The 6,000-nt window shown below is 42.6% G+C and overlaps 1 protein-coding gene across 1 annotated transcript in view; it reads right to left on the minus strand.

Annotated features, from left to right (window-relative positions):
- Positions 1 to 5,650, minus strand: part of LOC106579063 (oxidation resistance protein 1) — a 184,917-nt gene extending 179,267 nt beyond the window's left edge. The window contains exon 1 of the mRNA XM_014158581.2: positions 5,490 to 5,650. The gene's annotated coding sequence lies outside the window, so the exon portion shown is untranslated. The remainder of the gene's footprint in view (positions 1 to 5,489) is intronic.
- Between the last annotated feature and the right edge of the window lie 350 nt (positions 5,651 to 6,000).

Below are 6,000 nucleotides of genomic sequence, written 5' to 3' on the forward strand. Positions count from 1 at the left end.
TTGTTCCAAAAGCATGATTCAATTGGTTGGTGAAGCCATAGAAAACAGAACGGAAGGCTCAGAGGACGGTTCATTTTGGTTAAGTGCTGTGCGATTCATGTCAACACGGTTGACGGCCAGCATTACAACATCAACCCATCATGTTACTGTACGTAACACCAGCCTGTGATTTATCATGTCAGTATCTGTCATATTAATCATCAGGTAATTTAGTTAATTATATGCACCCTTAAAGGTGGACTCAGCTAGATGACTTTGCATGCACCAAGTAAAGACATAGTGGGTCAATTTCCGCAACAACTAAGAGCGTTGAAGTGCAAGGCTAAACTTCTCTGCTGTTTTGGTCACATCGGGTGCCATTATAGCCTACATGGTTGGTCTATAGGCTGAGGCCTGGCAGGGACAGAGGATGAGTGGCCAGTACGGGCCAGTCTGGGAGGGGCGGAGCGGCTGTGGGGTCAATGGGCTGGGTTTACATAAGCTTAGCTGTGCTTAATCCTCTGTAAGCCACAACCAGTCCCATGATGCCGTTTACTGTGGGCTGTACGTAGTATGTATGTAAAGCTGTTATAAACCCTGCCTGTCTGTCGCAATGCAACTAACACAAAGCTGGTAATTTCTGTATCGAGCTATTGTCTATAGAGCTTGTGGTCATTACTGCATGGTCTATTGATTTAAGGGTCAGATGGGTTGAGGGGTTGAGGGTCAGATGAGTTGAGGGATTGAGTTGAGGGATTCAGCTGAGTTGAGGGATTGAGTTGAGGCATTCAAATGAGTTGATGGATTGAGTTGAGGGATTCAGATGAGTTAAGGGATTAATTTTCTACCCTTATTTTTGTCGAGCAATTGGTTCGCAGAGGATGGCATCTACTGTATCCCTTTTTGAGATTTATGTCAACCTGACTGGTGTCCGGGGCTGCAGGTAGCCTAGTGGTTAGAGCGTTGGGCCAGTAACCAAAAGATTGCTGGATCGAATCCCCGAAGCTGATAAGGTAAAAATCTGTTGTTCTGCTTCTGAGCAAGGTAGTTAACCCACTGTTCCCCGGGCGCTGAAGACATGGATGTCGATTAAGGCAGCCCCCTGCACCTCTCTGATTCAGAGGAGTTGCAGGAAATGCGGAAGACACATTTCAGTTGAATACATTCAGTTGTACAACTGACTAGGTATCCCCTTTCCCTTAAATGTGGTTTCTTCTCTATCACCAAGATTTTCAAAAACTGAGAAGTGTGTTAGGGGGTTTAAAGCCAGAAGGCTCATGAAGCAATAATGAGAGAATGCCTTTCTTTGAAATGTTCTTGTCACAGAGAATAAATGAAATGTGCATTTCCTGTAATCAGAACAGAAAGCAACTATGCAGTCTCTTCCCTTGTCATTATTTGAGTGCTTTTCTTGCTGTTTTAATATGTCTCGCTCCCCATCCCTCTCTGTAAAATTGAACAGCTCTTTTCATCAGGATAAAACACAGCAACAAGCATCATGACTCAACACTCTGAAAAAGCTGTTAGAAAGTAAATCCTTTAATCTAGAACTTTCACTGTTAGCAAAATCCTAAAGCACAGTCAGACAGTGACCAACATTGGCACAGGGTTGCTGTCTTACCAAATAACATCATAGGGAATTATAAAATGCAGAACATTTTAGGTCAAGCATAAGTGCATTGGTAAAAAAAACCTTTATAAAAAAAGTTGATTGATTGATTGGTTGAGTGACTGACTGATTGATTGATGGATGGATTGATTGAAAAGTATTAAATGGCGTAGCCCACAGGATTTTACAGTCTAGTGGTTCTCACCCATACACTCAGAGGATCAAAACCCCAGCAGGACAATCCTAATGCATCTATGTTTAATCATCGTCTAAGACTGGAAACTGGAGCTGATGACCATTGAATAGTATTGCCTGACATTGTGTGTCTATAAATTCCTGTCTGCAAGGGCGTAGGAGCTGGGGGGAGGACAGGGGGGGACATGTCCCCTCCAGTGTTAGAAGCAGAAGTGAAAAACGGTGAATGTTTTGAAGCCAAGAATACTTGCTAGTTACATTATTACTTGCACAATCACTGTCTTAGTCTTCATCATAGGGTTAGCAAGTTCACAATGCCACCAGATAGATGTGCAAAGGACTGTAAGTAAGGTTCTGGGCAACAGCACACAACCCTGGCAAACTAGCTGGCCAATTTGAGTGCTTTCAGCTTAAATGTCTTTAATTTCATCACAGAGACTTTGGTTCATGAAGGTGTGTTCCATGTGTTAAGACTTTGTTTGGTGTTATCAGTGACAACCATGAACAGACAGACAGGCTGAGAGGAAGGGAGAGAGAGAGAGGCCACAAACCAACAGGTACGATACTGAGAAGTGACTCTCCATGCTCATAAAGTTAATAGGCTGATGATCTGTCATAGTGTGAATCAGTCTGAATGATTTTATATGATCTCTGATGAACAGGGTAGAAAATGAATCATATAGTAGCAGAGAGTACAACATGGTAGTTTAATTAAATATATGCATATTAACAGTCACACAGGTATTCAGTACAGTATGAATGGCCCTGTTCTTTAGACTGATTGGACTATACCAGTGTAAGTGCCCTCTGCAATGTCCCCCCCATGGTAGAGTCTATCCTACTGTACGCCCCACCCATGCCTGTTTGAGGTGGTGGTTACCTGTGAGCATAAAGTCACGTTTTTGTAGCTCCTATGCTTTCAGTTGTTTTACGACATGCATTCCTGATTCAATTGTCAACTGCTCAAGGTAGTTTTCACAGCAATAGTGCCTTTAGTGATGATATAGGCCTACTGTTGTCATTTCAGCTCTGAGAAATGAGAATGCTTCCAATTTCATAGACAGGGAGTAGGATAATAATAACCAGTGTTGTACCAGGCAGCGTTCAGTGGGTTGCATTCCAAATGGAACCCTATTGCCTATATACTGCAGTGCACTACTTTTGGGTAAAAAGGAGTACACTGCATAGGGAATATGATGCCATTTGGGATGCACATCACTGAGAGCATGTGTTTTAATCAAGTCTAGCAAGAGCATGCATAATCACAGCACATTGACTCGTGACTCAGGATGGAAGGTGTGTTAGCCCCATACAATGACTTACTCTTACATTATACCAATGTCTGAAATGACTTGTATTGTTTACTCAAACATGATTAGATCTCAACATCTTCCAATTGGAATTGCATGAGCTGAAGTCAATTATCCATTTGAGGTCAAGAGGAATTGGTTTTAGAGTTGAAGATGCACTATGCAGAAATAGCTCCCCCATTTTCTGGTTGCAAAAATTCTAATAGTGTGCCTAATTTCAGTTGATGTGACAAAACAAGCAAGTATAGTGTAGAGAATCATTGTATTTTCAGCTGGTGTACGAAACTGAAAGTAAAAGACACAAAAACAAAACTTAAGAAGAGGAAGCATAGAAATAATGCACATAGAATAGATCTACTTTATCCCTCCCCCTCCCTCCCTCAGGACCTGAGCCCTAGCACCATGCCTCAGGACTACCTGGCCTGATGACTCCTGGCTGTCCCTGTCCCCAGTCCACCTTGTCGTGCTGCTGCTCCAGTTTCAACTGTTCTGCCTGCGGCTATGGAACCCTGACCTGTTCACTGGACGTGCTACCTTGTCCAGGACCTACTGTTTTTTCTCTCTCTCTCTCTCTCTCTCTCTCTCTCCCTCTCTCTCTCTCCCTCTCGACCTCTCTCTCTCGACCTCTCTCTCTCGACCTCTCTCTCGACCTCTCTCTCGACCTCTCTCTCTCTCTCTCTCGACCTCTCGACCTCTCTACCTCTCGACCTCTCGACCTCTGAATGCTCGGCTATGAAAAGCCAACTGACATTTACTCCTGAGGTGCTGACCTGTTGCACCCTCTACAACCACTGTGATTATTATTTGACCCTGCTGGTCATCTATGAACATTTGAACATCTTGAAGAACGATCTGGCCGTAATGGCCATGTACTCTTAAAATCTCCACCTGGCACAGCCAGAAGAGACAATCCCTCAGAGCCTAGTTCCTCTAGGTTTCTTCCTAGGTTTCTGCCTTTCTAGGGAGTTTTTCCTAGCCAACGTGCTTCTACATCTGCATTGCTTGCTGTTTGGGGTTTTAGGCTGGGTTTCTGTATAAGCACTTTGTGACATCAGCTGATGTAAAAAGGGCTTTATAAATAAAATGTGATTGATTGATTGACTTGCTTTCAATGAGAATGATAGATTGATAACACACATTTCCAAAAGTTACATATTGCAGCTTTAAGCTGAGAGATGGTATAACTTTTGAATGAGAGTTATTTAAATGACTAAAATATGTATTTTTTTTATTGTAAAGATTACATTATGTATCTTATACTACATCCCTTATACATCCCTGATCTATAGGGACTATCCAAATGAAGTGTGACTGTGACCAAGGTCTGTCTGCCCTTGTGGTGCTTGTCTTGACCTTGAGTCTTGAGTTCCTTAGTGGAACAGGGGCAATGCCATGGCATGGGGTGCATGTAGAAAATAAATAACCAATGACTGAAACAAACACATACTGTACAAGTTCCATGCATGTCACATGTTCAGCTGTTGGCTACCTTGATGCATTATGCAGCTCGATTGCTGTGGATGGATATTATCTCTATAAAGAGTGGCAGGCCAGATGGCTATAGTTAGGGCGAATTAGTGTTTAAGGCAGACAGACAGACAGGCAGACAGCCAGACAGTGATGAGTAATGTGTATGCAGGCAGGCATCATTCATTCCATTCCCCACCGAATGCATTCCAGAGATAACTTTCTATCCAGTCTCCCATCATGAATTATTGAACTAACATTAAAATAATATGGGGATTGCATCATTGCACATTACGTTACCATTGTAATACAATCACATGTTCACGTGTCACATGTACGTGTGTAGTAACATGTACGTGTGTAGTAACATGTATAATATTATTATTATGTCCCTGTTCCCGTGTCATCCTTTTTACAGCTTATACTTCAAAAACTAGCCTACTTCGAGGCTGCTGGACAATTATATACAGTACTAGTATGGCTACTGTACAGGCTATAGCATAAACTATAATATCTTCAGAAACAACGACAGCCTAGCTCATCGAACAATTTGATACAGCGCGCGGCATTCTGAAGAATACACGAATTGAACAGATATTTTTAGTGTACCAAATGTGGTGGTTCAATGTCAAGACTGTTACCTGTCTTTTAACTGCTAATGCAGGTATTTGCGTGCGTACACTGTTCTGCTGAAGCATCGTTTCAGCTGTTTTCTCAAAGCTTTGCGAGGGGTTGTATATAACATGTTTATTAGTGAACAAAATGTCAATGCATTGAATATACATTACTTGCGGGAATACATATATTTCCATGTATAAAATGTAACTCTTCAAAATATAAGCCGGTGCGTGCATCGTTTCAAAAACATCACACGCGATAGCCTACGCGTCAGTCCCACAATAAAACTACAAACTCGCGTCGTTACTTACTTTCAGAAGGGAGCTCGTGCAATGACCCGGGTTCAGTTGTTTACAAACATTCTCAGTCGGTGTGAAACAGAATTCAGTCTTAATTATTCTGCAAGCGTGCAGCATCATAGCAGAAAGTGGGAACAGTTGAGACATGCGGAGTAATTTGACCCTCTCGTAATAGAAACTACCATCACGAAGAAGAGGAGCAGGGGAGGATCGGATCAAACCAACACCGACATAACCCTACTCTATAGCAACGGGAGGGATGCATAGAGGCGTTGGAGGAGAGAGATATTGCAAATTGGTTGTGACGAGGCGGATTGGATAGGAGGGGAAATGACAACACTTCAGTTGTTCATCATACCAATGCAGTAGCGACCTATACATTTATCAGACTATGAGACAGGAGAGCTGATGTCTGTGTGAAGGGATATAGAGCAGACAGACAGTGGTGGTCAATTCAGAGAAGAAAGCAGGGGTTCTAGTGATGGATGGAGGGAGAGATGGAGGGAGAGATGGAGGAATGAGG

The sequence above is a fragment of the Salmo salar genome, chromosome ssa02 (genome assembly GCF_905237065.1).
Source record: "Salmo salar chromosome ssa02, Ssal_v3.1, whole genome shotgun sequence".
In the NCBI taxonomy this organism is placed as follows: domain Eukaryota; kingdom Metazoa; phylum Chordata; class Actinopteri; order Salmoniformes; family Salmonidae; genus Salmo; species Salmo salar.